The 20,165-nt window shown below is 39.7% G+C and overlaps 1 long non-coding RNA gene across 1 annotated transcript in view; it reads right to left on the bottom strand.

Moving 5' to 3' along the window:
* Positions 1–728: 728 nt before the first annotated feature.
* Positions 729–20,165, bottom strand: part of LOC131897470 (uncharacterized) — a 46,405-nt gene continuing 26,968 nt past the window's right edge. Inside the window, exons 3-5 of the long non-coding RNA XR_009375703.1 lie at positions 5,448–5,540; positions 3,037–3,149; positions 729–831 (exon numbers count right to left, since the gene is read on the bottom strand). This is a non-coding gene — a long non-coding RNA (uncharacterized LOC131897470). The remainder of the gene's footprint in view (positions 832–3,036; positions 3,150–5,447; positions 5,541–20,165) is intronic.

Raw genomic sequence — 20,165 nt, 5'->3', positions numbered from 1 at the left:
ACTTCATTAAGTGTTTAAGAACATATGTATTATTCTATTCATGTTATATAAATGGATAAAAAGAACACAGGAAAGAACTGAGCTAAATTACATAAGTGGACCAAATACCATCAGGAGATCTTTCGTTTTTAAAATATTTTTGAAAACAAATTCTAAGCTCAATTAAAGCACAGAGGAGGCATGAATGAGGGCTAAAATCAAGCCACAGGAAAAACAAGCCTAGAATCCTATTGAATGATGCTTTCCTTTCTCACACTAGATGTCATGCCCACAAAAATTAGTATTTTAAATTACTTTTGCATGCCTGTATCCTTGAGGCAAGAACAACCAGTTTGGTCAAGGCTATTTCCTGAAGCAGGACCTTCAGAGCCAGGAAAAGGGGAAGGGTTATATGCACATACGCATACAGTAACAACAGTAAAAAAGAGGCCATAAATTTGAAGAATGGGAATGGGTATATGGGAGGACTTGGAGGGGGGAAAGGGAAGGAAGGAAATGTTTTAATGATATTACAATCTCAAAAATTTTTAAAGGTTTATCTTTTATTCATGTGAATGAGTGTGTGTCTGTGTAAGAGTCTGTCACGTGTGTGGAGGTGCCCTGCGAAGCCAGCGGGGGGTGGGGGGGGGGTGGTGTCAGATCCCCTAGAGCTGGAGTTACAGAGAGTTGTAAACTGTCTGGTGTGGGTGCTGGTGACCAATGAAGCAATGAACTCACGTTTTCTGGAGAATCAGTAAGTACTCTTCACCACGGAGCCTCCTGTCCTGCCCTCCTCTGATTTCCTTCAAACTCCAGAATGAAGCCATCCACACAGCAGAGAATAACCCCAAACTGGAACAGCATTAAGATTTTTAAGTAGATTAGAGATGGGAAAAAATGATCCTTGCATGAGACCTGAGAGAGGTTTACTGTAAAATCTGAGGTTCTTTAAGAGGGGTTTCACTATGTTCAAGTCAAGGACAATTCCTAAGTGTCCTCAAGCAGAAATTTCCTTAGCCTGTTCTAATGAACACAAACAACGCACCTATCTATACTACCCCGATCTTTAAAACTTACCTTGTATTGAATCAAAACATGCTTCCTCTCCCTCTCAATTGTGATCGTTGATTTGCAAGGCTAATTTTGTCAAGATTTGTACAAAAGGAAATGCAAACAAGTAGAGAAGAAATTATTTCCTGTGGATTTTAGTGATCTACATTGTGTTTGTTTAGGACGCACACACAAGAACACATGCAGGGGTGTGGGAGGAGAGAGGGAAGGTGATTTTCAGTGGAGACACAATGGATATGGCTAAAAAAAAACTATTATAGAGGCTGGGGAGATGGATCAGTCAGAAAGAGTACTTGCTGAGAAAGTCCCCGGCATCCAGGTAAAAGCCAGTCATGACGGTTAGATCTGAATTGATTGAGGCAATGTGGAAAGAAAAGAAAGAGGAGATTGATCTCAACAGAACAATGGAGGGCAGCAGCAGTCTCCCAGTGGCAGTGGAGACTATGTACTCAAGTGCAGGCGAATTGTGGATTTTCTAGGGCAGAAAGGGTTGTGCAGGCGAATTGTGGATTTTCTAGGGCAGAAAGGGTTGGATGACTCCCTCTGCAGATCTGCCTCCCTATCGTTTCAAAGTTGTAAATACCAGCGGAGCCTGGTGCACTGGCCTTCTTGGCAGGGGCTCCTCTAGACCCAGCTGCCTGCAGAAGATGCTATTGTCCATTCAACGTTCTGCTTGGAATTTCTTAGTTCACCTGAGGCTTTTAGGTCTTTATACTTGGAATGACCTCCTGTGCCTGAAACCCCAGAACCTGGGGGTGGAGAGAAGCAAGGCCTTGGAACTTGCTGGCCGGCCAGCCTAGCCCAAATAGTGAGATTCATGACCAGTGAGAGACAGTGTCTCAAAAGTTAAAGTACAGAGCAAAAGAGGGAAGGTGCCTGACACCCTCCCTGGTCTCTTTATGAAGTACATAGTGTATGCACCTGCATGCACGTGCACATGAACACACACACACACACACACACACACACACACACACACACACACACACTTTCTTCCCTATCATTAGCCATGTCTACGTCAATGAATACAATTCTAAGGCAACTAACCTTAAAATCTGTAGGGCTTAGGAATTATAAACAATTCAAGGCACCTTTTTCTCTTGGTCTTTTTCTTGTGATTATAATTTCTGAATCCTCATGTACCCTCAAACACCTCACTTGATTTGGTCCAAATGTGAGTGGCAGTTCTTAAGGCAACTCCCTGTTTACAGATGGATCTAACTCTTCAGTAGTGAAGAGAGAAAGTTGTGAAAAATAGAGGCTAGGAAATGATGAGGGTGGTCGAGGCTGGTAGGCATTTAAACATTGAAAGCAGGAGGTTAAGTCTTAGAGGTGGCCTTTGATATCTGCCAGGGGAACCCAGGACTTCCATACCCCACAGAGTCTAACCCCAAAGTCCTTTGATCCCTTTTGTATCCTCCTCTCTTTTAAATGCTTCCTTATGATTAGGACCCGCTTTCTTTCACAAGCCACCAGCTATGATGCAATCACATAATAGACACTGTATCAGAAGCTCATCTAAGTAGCATGACTACAGTCAAAAACTGACCCAGGAGCTTGGGGATAATCCAGTTGGAAAGTGCTTGTTGGACAGGCAGATGGGCCTTAGTTCAATCCCCAGAACCCATGTAAAAGAAGCCAAGTATGGTAGTGCAGGCTTGTTCTATCAGTACTGGTTGGCAGATCCTCGGGACTTGCTGGCCAGCCAGCTTATGGGAATCAGTGAGTTCAAGTTTCCAGATGAGTGAGAGACTCTTGTCTCTAAAATAAATGTGGATGACATCCTGAAGAATAACACTTGAAGTTGACCTCTGGCCACTAAATGCTAAATGCAGCTACACATTCATGAACACATATACCTAACACATACACACACACACACACACACACACACACACACACACACACACGATTTAGAATTCATTCTTCATTCCCTCCCTCTCTTTTTTCCATTAAAATATCAGTAAATCTCATTGTTCTACTTACCTAGTAGCACCTTGCTTTCCAATCCATCTTCTCTCTGGGTCTTGGTCTAAGAGTAGCAGATAAACTTTTCCTTAGCAAACCATGATTCTACATTTTATCACAGACATATCCTCCTAAACAATGGAATTTGAGACTTTGTCATCAATCTGATATGAATAAGAACTTCCATATCTTAAAATCTACATGTGTAACTCTACTCTCTCAAATGGGTCATAATTCATGTTTTAGCCTATGTCCTCAGCCGGGTAGTGGTGGTGCATGCCTTTAATCCCAGCACTCAGGAGGCAGAGGAAGGCAGATCTCTGTGAGTTCAAGGCCAGCCTGGTCTACAAAGTGAGTTCCAGGACAGCCAGAGCTACACGAAGAAACCCTGTTTCAAAAAAAAAGTATATCCTCAGTGTGTTGAAACATAAAAGCACACATCTATGAACACCCAGAGAAAAATATGCAGACATACACATGTATTCATTTTGTAAAGCATAGATCCACAAAAAAAGTTGTGAAAAATCTGAGCAACAAAATCAGACAGACCTAGTCTAGACACTGTCTGGTTCTACTGCTAGACATCATTGTATAGATGTACCACATAAATACTCATAATGATTTCTTATATTATATGATTTGAGCCCCCTAATTTGACCATACATATGTCTTACTCTGTCTAATTTTTCTTACCAAACCGAAGTCTTATTATTTGCCTTTGTTATGTTTCATTACAATTGACAGTCATATTTTTATTGAAGAGCTGTTATTTGCCAATCTCTGGGCAAATGACTAAAGTTATAAAAAATTTAAATAAAAAAGAATTGTAACTTCAAGGGATATCTATTAGAGAGTTGAAGAAATGACAGGGAGTGTGTGTGTGTGTGTGCGTGTGCGTGTGCGTGTGCGTGTGCGTGTGCGTGTGTGTGTGTGTGTGTGTGTGTGTGTGTGTATGAATATCATCACTGAATGACTCAAAGGCTTTATGGGGCTTATAGAAGAGACTCTCATGACCTAAAACAAAGGTCAGAACCCTGAAAGTAAAAAAAAGCTTGGTCAAATAGAATGGAATGCCACTTCTCTAAAGAGTTTGCTCTTTATTTGGTAGACCATAAGCAGCAGGATGGTAAGTTAGACTTCAAGTTTGTACATTTGGTTAAAGAGGAACTATGTGAAGGATTGGTTCAGACGGTTAGGACAGAAAAGAAGAAAACTAGTTAGAAATTAGGGGGCCATTTATTCAAAACTTAATGACTGAGGAGATATGATTGCAACTTGAAAATGATTCCCAGTGTTTGGAGTTCACTGAATGGGGGTACAGAGGGAAGAGATGAGGAAGGAGACATTTACTTGAGCACATGCCTGGTTTCTGAGCCTGGCCTGTAGTTTTTAATGTGTATATAGTGAAATAAGATGGGAAAGGCTGGATAAAAATCCAAAGGATATATAGTTATGTTAATTTTAGTAGGTAACCAGGGTCCTATTTTCTTCTGGGGGTAGATAATTACATTAAATGTAGATCCATTCCTTAGGGAAAGATAATCTTCCTCAAAGTTACCTTTTGAAGGGGGTTAAACCAACAATTCCATCTGTTCAGCAACTAAATGAAACATAAATAGATTAGATTTGCCTGGGCTGATAGATAATCAACCTTCTTTCTAGTCCTCCTAAAGAAATGACTGCATATTTCCATTTTCATTAAGTTTATCTCAAGTAAAGTTTAGTTAGCAACTTCTTGTCAACAATCTTTGAAACGAAGGCAAGGGAAAGAAAAATGCCAAAGGGAGAAAATAAAGGGAGAGAGAGGGAGAAAGGGAGAAGGGAACTGCAGAGGAAAAAGAGACAAGAAGGAAAGAGTTCATAAAATTGTATAGACTATGTCTGTGGTAGGTACTTCTGACTGCTTATTGAAGTCATAACATTCGTCTTTGAGGATTTTAAGGACAAAAGACCAGGGAATTAGGCGATGAGATCATTTTTATTACTTATATTTAAATTAAAATTAAAAAATTCCATTTTACTTTTTCTCTAAACAACCATAATCAAACATAACTCTTAAATGTATAACCAAGATACAAGGTACATTAAGCCCTCAAACACCATTATAGATTGATATGCCTGGCCCAAATCGTGTAAGCATACATCCAGATACTGTCAAGCCTGCTGCTCTTTATCACAGGTGGGACTGTGAACAAGATTCCCTTCCTGATAACAACTAACAGGGCTGAGCAAGAATTTGAAAGCAATGAATCATTTCTTATTTTCTGGAGGGGAAATTACTTCCTCCTTGAGAAGCTTGGTGGATCTTGACACTAAACAGTTCTGTTGGCTTACTACAAAGGTTTCATGGGCCCTTTCTCTCCTCTTATTTGTATGCCACTCACAGTGAAAGAAGCATTTGAGTTACTGATTTTCAGCTTATTCCATACCTTGCATTTTGAATGTGAGTCTCACTTGTCCATTTTCTAAGTGGATGTCACATACTCCCGAAACAGTCCTGGGCATGAACCCGAGCTTGTAGCCTGGAAGGTAATTCAATGACAATGGGTAAAAAGCGTGCCTCTCTTGCTTTAAGTAAAGGATGGCATCGTTGGTGAGAGATTCTGAACTTCTGATCACTGTTTTCTCATAACAAGCTCGTGGTTTACTCACAGCATCATCAGCCAACACGTAATTCATCAACACCCATCATTCATTCCAGAAATTACTCCACCAAACGAAACCGGAAACTGCTACAGCAATCAATCTGTGCTCGTTTTTCACATTGAGGCAAACTCCTTAAGTATTCTTATCCTAACTGCTCGGAGTTTTGTTTGGTAAACACCCGGGAAGTGCATGTAGAATCAATATGCCTATAAAGGCATGAAATCCGACTTAAGGAAGGTCAGTAGGCAGCGTGATTCTAAGGGGAAAGTCCTTCGCTCAAAGGTGTAACAACACTTAGGCACATACTCTCTTGAAATAACAGATTCCACAGCTATTCCTCGAGGAAATGAGTTTATGTAAACGAGAACATTCTGCTTTGTGCTGCTGAAGCCACAGAGTTTGCCAGATGTTCATAATCCCAGGGCTCGCTAGCATGACGTTGGTGAGCACCACACAAACGCTGTTGCTGGAAGGATTCGCATGCACTCTGTTTTCTTTTCCACACTCGGAAAGAAATTTATACATTTCGCTGTGCTGGTTTTATTTTTAAAATCTAGCTGTCTTTAGTTAAATGCCACAATTTATCTTATAATGGTATTTAAGGGGCTTTTGTGGCACTGCGCCAGATTTATATTATTAGAACCTAGGCGTTTGCAAATGAACCTCTTTCAATTAGTGTTTCAGGAAGCAATTAAACTGTCTAAAGTGTATTAATGAATACACTGGAATTGGGAAGCCGATCTTCCTAATATCCCCATTATTAATGCACCATCTGCTTTGCTGCCTTAGGAGCAAGCACGATCTCTAGCCTCTGGTCCACAAAACCCAATCATTTATTCAAAAAAAGGTCACAGAAGCATACGCTTGTAATCTGCTCAATATTCTATACAATATGTAGATATTATACAGAATTATGGACATATATTTTTCCCAAGCCATTTGCAGATGCAAATGAACATGCATATGGATTCTTTTATACTTCCCTTCATTTTATATGTCAAAGCACTAACAGCTTCATGAATGTATTCTGTGTCTACAATGGCTGCAAACAGCATGATTGTTGCAGGAGTGCCCTGTGACTTTAAAGGCTATCTTGGGGGTCTTAGATGAGACTGTCTTTCTTCATTCGCCAAGCATGTAATTTCCTATTGTTCATAACTTTGATCACAGGAAGTGACCTAGGTGCTGCAGCAAAGGCCCAGAGTCTCTTCCCAATACTGTCCTTAGGGTCCTTGTCACGGGACTAGTTCTAGAAGGTTCTACAGAAGGCTGGGTATTCCTGAGGTTCCCAGTCCTGTTGACCGAATGATGGAAGGAGACTTAGAAATTGTGGAAAAGACTAGAGTGAAAAGAAGAAAGGGAGGTCATGGAGGAACACTGATATTGCTCTATACCATACAAAGAATCTTCAGGTCACCAACATCCAGTCATTCTTCTGGCTTTGGTGACTAATAGTTACTAAGGAAACCAGAGGGATAGTGATATATTCCCTGCTTTTCAAGAGTTTATAATCTCGTCAAGAGAAAAAGACTCAAACTTAAGTAAGAGCTGGGAGGTAACAGGTGAAATCGATGTGTAATATAGCCACTGAGGAAGGACTCTATGGTACCTGAAGGATTCAAAGAGAAGAGAGAATAAAGCATCTGCCCATGGAACTTCTCCTGCCTTCCTTTTCGTATGTACTCATCTTGGATGGATCATATGCCCCAGTAAGTTCATGTGTTGAAATCATACCCTTTGGCTCCTCAGAATGAGACCTTAGTTGGAAGCAGGAATGCCATGGATATAAATAATCACAATGGTGTTACCTGATTCTACAATGACTAGTGCCTTCCAGAGAAGGGGAATTTAGAACCAGAGGTACATACTTGAAATGACAAAAACAGAGACAATAGAAGCCTGGGGGTGCTGAAGAGTTCCAGCAAACTTTAGCAGCTACAAGATAGTCACAGACAGAAGCTTTCTTTAGGCCATCAGAGGAAGATGGTCCTGCTAATCCTGTGGAGCTAAAGACTTATGGTGAGAAGTGCCTGGCACTTTATTTATGGTGGACCTAACTGTAAATGCCACATTCATAAACTGCAAAATGCTTGACTGTGTTCTTGAATTAAACACTCTGAGAACCGGAGGAACACTGGTTTTGCATATCTTGTCTTCCAAGGCTCACATGTGGACTTATATAACAGACTCAAATGATTTGGAATGGTTGGAGTTAAATGATAAGACTTGGATGAGTGGGTCTTGGAACTTGCAAAGTTTGAGTGATTGAGAGAGATGCTTGGCCAGTTCAAGGAAGAAGACATTCTAGAATGGACAGGCTGAGAATAAAGGAGCTTGCAAAGCTCTTATAGAATCCTGGGTTCCCACAGTCACATTTCCATTTGTGGAAAGTGACGATATTGGAGACTAATACTATGGGATAGACCACTGTGTCTTAGCTGGACAAGGTGGAACATTTCTCTAGACAGACAGACTTTATTATCTAATACATTGATATACTAACATGCACATATAAATGGGTACAGGGGTGCATATTCTGTCCCCTGTTAAGGGGGTTGATGCCTTTACCATTTATTCATCAACCATTGACTCTTTCACTGAATACAAATGCAAATAGATTACATAGTAGAAGCATCTTCTTCAGCAGTCACTAGCTATGCTGACTTTATATTTTAAGATAAAATATATATTAAGCAGAAATCAAGAACCAATTGTGAGGGGAGAAAGTGAGAGAGAAAAAAGTGGGTGAAGAAAAATAAATTGGTATTTTCTAAGTTGAAATCATTTTATATTCTGGGTTCTCTAATGCAGACTACAACTATACAAATTGACCTAATCAGATATACACCCCAGTCTACAGGAGAGACTTGGTGAATTAGAATCATCTGTTCTAATGTGTAGAGGAGCTGGGATTTAATCCACACCTCCATTTTCTAATTTATTGTATTGACTTTGATTCTCAAACCAATACAAAGTCAATACTTCTGTGTCTACATGAGCTCTTTACTTACTCTTATTTGTGCTGTACCTGGCCCTTTAAATAAGCTGGCATCATCTTCTCCCTAGCAGCTGGCACATAAAAGCTAGCTTCCGACAACAATGGTTTGCCAAGCAATTTCCCAGGTTAGCTCTGTCTTGTATATTATCTATTAATCTTATTACTGTTCCCTGGCCTCTCCAATTTTTGGCTCTGGCTCCTTGGCTCTGAACTGTTAGAAGTAGTTCTCTGGCCATGGGCTCCCCACTCTGTTCTTGGCTTCACGTGTTCCTCTAATTTTTATATCCCCTTCAGCCTTGGGTCAGAGAGACCACCTTCCTTCAGTTTCATTCCTATTTTAATGAGTACGTCTCTTCCAGCTTTACCAGTGAAGCCAATCCTCCTGTCTTGAATGGATGAAAGGCATGGAAAGGTTTCATATAAATACAATGATGGGTGGGAAGCAGAAAGAACCTAGAGCAGGAAAAAGGTAAGATACAGGTAGGTTCACATTTAATCTTGGCTGCTGTGGTCTAAGTATGTTTCACACATTCATGCTCTAGAAATTGGATCCCAGCTTGGTAATGGGAGATAGGATCATGGGTAGTTCATTGCCTCATGAGGACAGAGCTCTCTCTAAAGGATTAGTCTGCTCATGGTTTAATGAATTTATATTAAAACACACTTTTCCCCAATCCTTTGCTGTCTTGTTATAGAATGCCCTTTACCATCGTGTGATACAACAAGAAAGTCCTCACCATATGCCGAGAAGATACTGCCACCATTCTCTTGAACTTACAGCCTCTCAAACCATAAAAATAAAACGACTTTTCTTTATATATTACACATTCTTACATATTTCAGCAACAGAAAACGGACTAAGATATTAGTGAAGTTTATGTAGTTTGAAGAGAAGCACTATTGTTCAGTCATTATCAAAGCAAGAATGTCACATAAGACATTTTTGAGGTTCCATCCAGTGAATAATCTACATTTTTTCAGTTAAAACAGATGTGCAAAGCAAAGAGCCAGCACTACAAATAACACCATAAAGATATTGTTTGCATCTTGCATTCATTTGTTATAAGATATTTTTGACTAAAGAATAGTAGTTCTTTCATATACTTCCTTGGATTTTTAAAGGTCAACTTTGGGACAATCAATCCTATCTCTCTGGTTATTGTAAGAGCATACATCAGAAATATAATTCAATCTAGTCTGGAAGCATTCAGGGAAAGTACAGGTACATCTGGCTTATTTAGCTTAACATAATGCTCTCCCACTCTATCCATTTTCCTGTAAATGTCATGACTTCAATTTACTTGAAGTTAAATAAAATTCTGCTATGTATGTATACCACGTTTTCTTTATCCATCTCTCTGCTAGTGGGCATCTAGACTGGGTCAATTTCTTAACTATTGTGACTATTGTAGAATTAAATGGGAATACACCAGCATCTTTGAGATATATTATCTTTGGAATATATACTCAGGTATGATATAGCTGAATGATACAGTAATTTTAATTGTAGCTTGAAGAACTTCTATATGATTTCCACAGTAGCAAGACTCAGAAGGACAAGCATATTTTCATACATATATGGAATCTATATTTAAATGCATTTATTTCAATGTGCATGCTTCTCTCTCTCTCTCTCTCTCTCTCTCTCTGTGTGTGTGTGTGTGTGTGTGTGTGTGTGTGTGTGTGTGTGTGTACATATTTATGTCAAGAAAGCATAAGGGGGGGCATAGGAGAGGAGAGTGAGATATTAAGCAAAGAGAATTGAAAGGATAAATAAATACATGTAGCATAAAGTAAAATGGGACTACCTGAGAGGGAGTCAGGGGACCAGCAAGATGGACTAAACAAGGAAAGTAGTCTGGGCAGAGGATGTAATAAAGTACCATGATATATATGCACAGAAATAACCCAATGAGCCTCCTTGCTTTGTATGTTAACCTTAAATAACTCTACATAGAAGCAAAAGCAAGACCAGGTAAGAAAGGGAAAAAAGTCTACTAACATGGCATCCCAGCAAATGAGGACTATATAGTCCCCATCTCCACTCTTATACCAGGAAGTCTGCCAACAAGCCTTTGCTTGAAGTATACAGCATTTCTCTGAGGTTTTTTGTTTGTTTGTTTGTTTGTTTGTTTGTTTGGGTTTTTTGTTGTTGGTGGTGGTGGTTTGTTTTGCAAGTGTTTCTTGTCAGTTCCTACTCTATACCTATACTGGGGATAAACTAGAGTTGAATAAGAACTCAAAGAACTTCAGGGACTGTAAGGAGTCTGCTCTTGCAGGACTTATAATTGATATGGGGGAATATCAATACTCACACGTATGCAAATAATTCATTTCCTGGTACACTGTGTAACTAATTCAGAACACTGCATTTTGTTTCATCAATAGTAAGTCTCTAAAACAAAAAGTGTCAGGTTCTTTGGAAAATGGGACCATCCAGGGGAAAGGCAGAGACTGAAAAGGTAAAAATGATCTAGCTTCTTCAACTTCATTAAATCAGTTCTCTAGTTGCCAGGCTAGAAATTCCCAGGGGGGCTAGGTAAAGAGGGCAGGTAACTATTCCATCATTGTCTTGGCAAGGCCTGGGGAACAGTCTACAGCTGCTCTGGGTTATAGACTAATGGTTTCTCATTAATAGATCTGAAGGGAGTCATGCTTCTCGTGATTTGGTTGGCAACTTACATTGTATTTCTTTTCCCAATTCAATCCAGTTCTCAATTACCTTTCATTCCTGAAATAATCCTTGAAATCCCTTCTTTTCCATGAAGCATCTCACAAATAACTGGGGAAAGTGATTTCCTCCTTACATGGGGACCAACTGTTAGACTTTACTGGACTGGCCAAATTTTAGCACTGATAATTCCTCATCCCGGGAAATTTCTCAGTCTCAGACAAGTAGGACCTGGTAGCATGAGTCAGTCCACACCCTGTCCTCTCTATGAATATGTGATTGCCAAGAAATACACTCTTCTAGTTAATTTTTATTACCTCAAATGCTCTTGGCACCGTCCTGGGGGTACTCCACAAAGGTTGGACAGAGCACAGTTGTTTCATGTACACTTTTAAATGGTGTTAGATCCCAAAGCCACCTGTTATTTGGTGATTTGGGCCAGATTGCATCTGGGATGTTCTGCATGACTTCCCAGACTAGAGACAAGGAATCATTTGGGATGATTTTGCACAGGAAAAGGCGTATTTCACAGAGAGTAATGAAGGAAAAAAAAAGTGGAAAATCAGAAGCACCGGCTAAATGGAAGACATCACATCTATCAGAAATCAATCAGTTGAGAAATAAATATTACCTTAGATTGTTTTGTTATAGGCAGGAGTACATGTTGAGAGGGAGAAGCTGGTTTCTAATGCAGCTTTGATACCCCTGGCTTTTCTGGGTTAAATATTTGTCTCACTCTTCTGAGTTTCCATGCCTATCTCTCCAAGATGGAGATCAATACATTTATATTACAAAAAAAAACCCCTGTGAAAATTGAATGATGGTTACCAAAAGTGACCAGGATATTGTGTCATAAATATTAGCTAAACTTGGTGCACAGCTATAGCTCTGGTCCAATGTGATAAGGGCACTACGGAACAATGTGTATATTGTTTATATTTTTTCCCGTAAGCTTAAGTTATACTTGCAAGCGTTCCATCTTCTTTTCCTCTCAGGCATTGCCACCACACCCAGAGGTTCAGTAATATCCTGTACATTTGAGCATCCCACATCAGTAACTCTAATCCATATCTCTTTGTAGCTCATAACTTATATGTTGAGATCACTTAGCTATCTCAAAAGTACATTACAACAACATTGAGATCAAACTCATGAGTGTGTCCTTCTACAACATTATTCTTTAGTGACATGACCTTTCCACTTGTGCCCTAGGCACCTTAGAGCAATGGTTGATATCTTTCTCCCCTTGACTCCATGCTCATACCATCACAGAATTCTCCTTATCTTGCCTCTTGAATATTCTCACTTTATTTCTATGACTATCATCCTGGAATCAGCTGACAAATTTTTTCCAGGTTACTTTTCCAAATGGTGCTTCCTAACTTTCCTAAACTCTTCCTTATGACCAACATTTTCTTAGATATCCCCAAAGATATTTTGAAAGCAAAAGAAGGCCATGTATCTGTGATTCTACATACCCATCAATGGTTTTCTAGTGACCATAAAGACTAAAAGTCTTCACAAGGACACATGTCACAATCTGCCTGAGTCTACCAGCAAATGGAGCCTTGTCCTATAGCACACAACTGTTAGAGGGTTCACACAGACCTTTCTTTCACTACCTTGAATCTTATTGAAGGTGTCATTCTCTATAGCAAAAATATTCCACCTCTCTAACCTTTTCCTAAACTATGCTGTTTATGCTATAGAGCTCAACGCAAATATTTTCTGTAGAGTTTCATAAAAGTTCTTTAAAGAACCACACAGAAAATATTTTTAATTTTATACCATTTCCAATTATTTAATATATGTGTTTTTATCACACTGTAAGTTTTTGTGTGTGAGTCTATACCAAATTTTGTTCACCACTGGGTCATGGGTCTGAGTGCAGTCTTTAGAATACAGTCAACACTTAAAATTGTTCATAAATGAGCGAATTAAGAACAAACAGTAAATGAAAAAAGTTAGATTAAAACTAAAAGCCAGATTATGTGACAAATAGGAGTCATGGAACAGAAAGATATAAGGATAAAGATATCCTACTGAGGAGGAAATGACTAGAAAAAGTAATAATTAAGACAGAGGGACTAGGGGCATAAGTTAGATCAATAAAGAGGCAGGAATAGCCAATATGTTTTCAGATATTGATATTGTTACATAAAACATTTCCAAAGTTGGAATGAGCAACCCATATACAGGAAACAGTAACAAGATTCATAGATGCCCAATGAGATTGAAATTATGGCAAAGAGTATGCAGTTGGTAAGTATATAACCAAAAAAATAAAGGCATCAACATTCCAGCATTTAGGGGCATGTACGTCATTCAAATTTATCCCCAACTGTGATTGACATTACAAATCTGTGGTTTATATTGAAACCAAAACTGTAAGATATTCTACGGGTGGTGCTGAGCAGAAGAGGCACTGTCAATAGATTTGGGTTGATGCAGACTTAGTTTCATTCTATGGAGAAAAATGACTCTACATCTCTCTACCAGCCATATTATTAACTGCACTGGCATTGTATTTCTAAACCAAAAGATAATCTGAGGGCAAATAAAGAGGAAGCATTAAGAAGAAGCTTTGTGCCGGGCGGTGGTGGCGCACGCCTTTAATCCCAGCACTCGGGAGGCAGAGCCAGGCAGATCTCTGTGAGTTCGAGGCCAGCCTGGGCTACCAAGTGAGTTCCAGGAGAGGCGCAAAGCTACATAGAGAAACCCTGTCTCGAAAAACCAAAAAAAAAAAAAAAAAAAGAGGCTTTGCTACATGTTGTTGACTACCTGACATTTGAGAATGAAGAACTATTACTTGGGAAATACTCTGAGTTCTTCTTATACACTCTGTCTTGAGAACTGCTAGAGTCAAACTCAAAAATACACACGTTCAATGTGCTAGCCCAAGCATCTCAACTGCAAGCACTCATCCTATCTTGGTCATGGACAAAGATGCTTCAGTACCTCTGCTGACATCAAAACAGCACCCTGTGCTTCCCTCTAATCAACTTGCAAGGACTAACATTTGTGAAGGGTATAGGTAGCATGAACTAAAGAATAAGAAAAGTTACGGTGAAATTCATCTTTTCTAGAAATCAGGAGACATCCAAGACAAGAAGCAGCTATTTTATCAGGACCAAAGGTCAAGTTACTTATGTCAAAACTCAATGTAAAAAGAAGGTGGCAATGAAGAATGGTTGGCTCCACAGTAAGAAGAGCAGTCAGAAGCATACGATAGATCAAAGCAGGGAGATTACAAGGCTGAATTGCAATGATTGTAATAATATTTAAATCTCTTTGTGTAAGTAAAATTGCCATGAGCTCCATGCCTTGCTCTGAGAAGAACGTATAAATTCAATCAACAAGATTGCTTGGGTCATAAGTGTTATTGTAAACACCCATGCCTTTGTCCCACAGTATGACAAGATTCAATATCTTTATTGCCTATTCAATGTCTTTATTGATGGCTGAGATGAAGGAATCGACAATGTGCACATCAACCTTGCACAATATACTAAGTTAGGAAGATTTGATAATACCCACACAAGTCAGGAGTAAAATTCTAATTGACCTTTGAGAAACTCACTGGAGTGAGTTACTTTCAGGCAAGAAAAATTAAATAAGGAATCCAAGCTGCTCACAAGCTAAATATAAGAACCCTAAACAAAGAAGTCAAATTTTCCCGACTATTCTTTCTTTCCAAGACTTTCATTAATGTTCCAGGTTTCATCCTAAATATCAAACTGTATAGAGAATGTATATAAACCATAAAAATTTCATGAAGTGTAGACATCCATCAAATGAAAGAGACTGAAACTTGAGGCTTCTCTGTGTTCATTTCAGCCTTACACTTTATCTGGCTTTATAACTGATATTTTATTCCATTCAGAAGAAATACAATTCTCACGAAGAACATTTTTCAATGGTTATAGGGAACTGAAATCAGATTCATCTCATGTGTGTGGTACATCACCATGGACACCACAATTATTTCTTGTGTTCCTACATTTTCTTATTAGGGTTTTGAACTCTGCCCACATTTTTTCTAGACTGCAAATGATGGCCTATTTTTTTTTAAACACTTGAGTTAAGAAAAACACAGAGAAGATTTCAAAGGGTCCGTCCCATTCGTGACCCTGATTGACAATGCACTTCCATGTCTCTTGTACAGGCACTACTTCTTGGAAGCATGATAAAATTATTTGCTAAAACTAGGAACATGTAAAAGATAAGCCAAACAGAGGACAGTTAAAAATTACATGATCAGGGAGTGGAGCCCAGCTATTAAGCTTCTTTAAAGGTTCCAGATGATCCTACTGTATGGCCATTGTTGAGGATCACTCCTTTATAAAATAAACAGTTACTTTTCTTTCCCTTGAAATATCACCTACAGGAATATTCCCTTGAATACCCCATAGACCCTTTTCTCTACTCTACTAAGGACTTAGACAGAAACTTCTAAGATCTAACTATACTGATGCTTCTCACATTTTAAAGTGTTTACAAATTATTTGGGGGTCTTATTAAAAGATAAACACTCTGGGTCTGGAGAGATGGCTCTTTTAAAGGACTCAAGTTTGGTTTCCAGCACCTACATGGCCGCGACCAAACATCTGTAACTCCAATTCTAGAAAATCTGATATCCTCTGCTGTCCTCCACACCCATGTCCAAGCAAAACACCTATACACATTTTTTTTAAAAAAAACTAATTAAAAATAAAATTCCTAATCCATTACAACTGGGATGGTCTTCTGAACTTCTAAAGACTCCTATGTGGCACCAAAGACAGTTGTTTCAGTGTCTGTTAAACCAAATACAGGGTTCCAAGTCAGGAGATCTATTTCTGTGTAACACTGAGGATACTCTCTCACATGCATAGTTTGCTTTTCTAAGTACTTGCATATCTACTATATGACTTGACCTTCATTACATTGAGAAATATCCATTGGACATCAGCTCAAAGACAGAGGGTGTAATAGGAAAGACTGTTTTAATTTACCAAGGAAAATAATCATGGGTGCCTAGCCAGCACCTCAGTCTGAAGTCACATAGAAAAGGCTCCATGCGTGGGGCATCCAAGTCACTGACTTGATCATAGTAACCTGAGAGTATCCTACTCTACCTAGCTGTGTGTCTACGCAGTATGTTAAGGCAAGGAAGTGAGAAGGAAAGTTCAGTTAATCTCTGAAGCTAACACAAGTTGGAGTCTCCACACTAAATCATGAAAGATCATCAACACTGAATGTAATATGGTCTTCTTCCTTAGACTAATATGACTCCTGTTATAGCAGGGACCTGAGTCTTGGGGACACTTGCTGAAGTTCCTAGCCCCTTCTGTTCCAGGATGAAGAACTGAACCAAAGACACATAATAAAGTAATATAAACAGGGACAGTTTATCAAGAAAGGGAAGTACTTCCAAGAACTGGAATGGGATAGTGAGCAAGGAAAATCCTATACTCCGAAAGAGCTGGACCACAAGACTCATGACTTTCAGGACATTTACACAGCAGCCTTTGTAGCTAGAGTTTATCTGCCTGGCCCACAGTCAGGACAAACCTTTCTCACCTGCCAGTCCCACAGCCTCTCAGACCCGACCAAGTAAACACAGAGACTTATATTGGTTACAAACTGTATGGCCATGGCAGGCTTCTTGCTAACCATTCTTACAGCTTAAATTAATCCATTTCCATTAATCTATACATTGCCACATGCTGTTTCTCATCATGGCGGCTGGCAGTGTCTCTCTCTCAGCCTTCCACTTCCCAGCTTTATTCTCCTCCTTCTCCCACCTAAACTTGCTGCCTGGCCACTGGCCAATCAGTGATTTATTTATTGACCAATCAGCAACACACTTGACATACAGACCATCCCACAGCAAGCCTTTCTCGTAACTTTTGTATGTCATGGACTTTGCTCCAACATGATCCATGTATCAAATGAGTCAGGTGGGGATGGGTTCTCTGACAGTTAATCTTGGTGTGGCTTTCTACTGTTTCTACTCCCCGGCCATGGTCTCAAATTCATCCTTGCTGTGCTTGACTCACTGAAATGGCATTTGTTCTCTTTAAACCTCAGATCCCTCATCGGAAATTTAGCAGTGTTTCTACTTTGTATCATTAACAAGGTAAAGAAAAGGACTTCTAAAGAGACAATTTCCCACCTAGAATTTCCAAAAGAACTTATGAAATAGCAGCTTCATGCCTGGAAGCTAGAGGCAACATTTCCTGGGATTCTTTCCTCCAAAGTACTGCTGTAACTACATTTGCTTCGGTAGGGTGTGGTTTCTTCACAACAGGGAAAACATAGCTCCTTTAACATCTTACTATCTAATTTAAGGACAATTAATCAAGTTAGCAGTGTATTTTTTTGCCAAGAATTCCAACTTGGCAAAGATAGTGGGGGTTGGATAAGCAGAACCCCATAGGAATCATATCTTCCTTGGTGATCCCCTAATAAGATAGAAATGACCATTCATGTCTCCCAGATCCTAGCCTTATCCTATATATGGGCAGAAAATCAAAGAAAACACTTTATCCCTCAACTTTCAAAGCCTAAATCAGAAGACACAGCTGTGAGAAAGTCTGCCTGCAAGTCTTCTAGTTATGATTATGTATCTAAGATCTACTTTCCAAACTGTTTTTTTCCCCCACTAAAGCCAACATCTCCCATGGATCAAGTCTAACTTGTTCAAAAGATAACACAGCAAGCCTGAGAGTATACTGCAATATCACCTAGGCTTAACTGGGGAAGGTCCCATGCAAAGTGTCAGGGAATCATTTACTTACTATAACATAGAGGTTAATACTATTGCTCCATTGTTGCTCATATAAGTTATGCTGGGTATGGTGGTGGGTGAACTGATGAAGTCATGAGTTCAAGGTCAACATAGACTATATAGTAAAACCTTGTATCAAAGGTATATTCAGAGTATCAGGTATATTCAATTATGTTTTAATTGACTTGTTGAAATACTTTCAAAGAGGATGGAAATAGTGAGAGATGAGCCCCCAGTGAATTGCATGTGACCTTGGCACCCCTTACTGTTTATTGTTGGTTACATAAAGGCTCTGTAACAATACCCTGTCAAAGCCAATAAAGAGTCAAGTATCATGACACTGTCATCAATGTTTATTTACTCACCACAATGAAGGCATATACAGTGAAAAGACTTCACAATTCAAGCATTAGTCAAAAAAATGCTCATCCTGAAGAAGGAATTCTCCTGGCTTACAAATGGTACTAGCTGGGCCTTGTGCTTCTTTTTCATGTACCAGAGAGACATACAAAGCATGCAGATGCTGTGGATATCGCTCTGTATAAATAAACACTGATTGGCCAATAGCCAGACAGGAAGTATAGGCGGGACTAACAGAGAGGAGAATTGAGGAAACAGGAAGGGAAGGGGGAGATTGTCTGGAGCCGATGCCAGGACAAGGAAGATGTAAGGTACCGATAAGCCACGAGCCACGTGACAAAGTATAGATTAACAGAAATGGGCTAAATATAAGTGTAAGAGCTAGACAATCATAGACCTGAGCTATTGGCCAAGCAGTTTAAATAATGTCAGAGTCTGTGTGTTTATTTTATAAGTGGGCTCTGGGACTGGCGGGACTTGGTGGGAGCTGGAGAGAAATTCTCCAGCTACGTGCAGCCCCTCAAGGCAGAAGAGTATTATTCATCACACAGTTAAAACAAGAGTTTCTCCAACCTGTAATGAGTTTAGTAACTGAGATGTGTCGTGACAACACTGAACTAGGCAGAAAATATCAGAGTTGGGTCAATGGTATCGATTTCTTCCTTTTTAATATTGTCCTAATGATCACAGGGAGGGCTGTTCTATTTTGATTTTGTTACGTGTCAGTTGCTGATTCATGTGAGTCTTAGAACAACATAAATAAGAACAGCGCTTAAAGTTTGGGTAATGAGTGTTGGGGTGTGCTCACAGCCTGGCTACTTCCAAAGGACATGAAGGGATGTGAAATGAAGCCCTCAGCTGGCCTCTCAGCTTTCTTTGGAAAACATCCCATTGATTTCAGCCTCAGTTAAATCAACAGGACTATGTCTCAAAAAGGTTCTTGAAAATGCATTGTCACTACTCAGGAAATAATAAATGCCTCTTTGTCCCAATTTCAAGATGCAAGTTGTGTGCTGAGGCACAGTTGCACACTGGATAGTATAAATGCATAATCGCATGCAGCTTCGGTGGGCGTTTTTTCATTTGCGTGGTTTGGCATATGCTCATGTGTAGCTGGATGTCAATGGACCCAGAAGAAGCCTGGAATATTTTGTGAGGTCAGGTGTCACAAACAGCATTCTGCTAGCCAGCTGGAGCCAGCAAACCCAAAGGAATTTCCCATCTATGTCATCATCTCCAAGCTCCAACTCCCTGATCATCCTTCAGAACACTGTGTTAGGACAACTGGGAAAACAGAGGGCCATGGCCACCTTGTCTACCACAAGCTTAATTACAAAGCTCATTTTTGTTCTGCAATCAGGAAAAGCAAAACATCATTTACAAGAGGAACTGCTGCAAAAGGTCAGTCCTGAGAAGTGATTGATGCATTCCCACAAGGAGAAGGCCTTCATTCCAAGCTTGGCAGTTGATAAACACACTTATCTCACTCCCCATGGTGGAAGCACACAGCTTTCTGGAGTCAGTGAAGTGGCACAGACCTGGAGTTTGGCTCTCAGGAGACCGTGGGAAAGACTAGCAGCATGGTGGTGTGGCAGCAGCCTAGCAGGAGAGAAGGCTCCAGGAAGGGCTGCATTTATCCAATATGTATTTGGTAGCTCAGCACTAGCTGTCAGAGGATGAATCCTACATGTACCTGGAAG

Source organism: Peromyscus eremicus, chromosome 22, assembly GCF_949786415.1.
Source record: "Peromyscus eremicus chromosome 22, PerEre_H2_v1, whole genome shotgun sequence".
Classification (NCBI taxonomy): Eukaryota; Metazoa; Chordata; class Mammalia; order Rodentia; family Cricetidae; genus Peromyscus; species Peromyscus eremicus.
The sequence above is the reverse complement of the archived record's forward strand: the minus strand, read 5'-3'. Positions and strand labels throughout refer to the sequence as shown.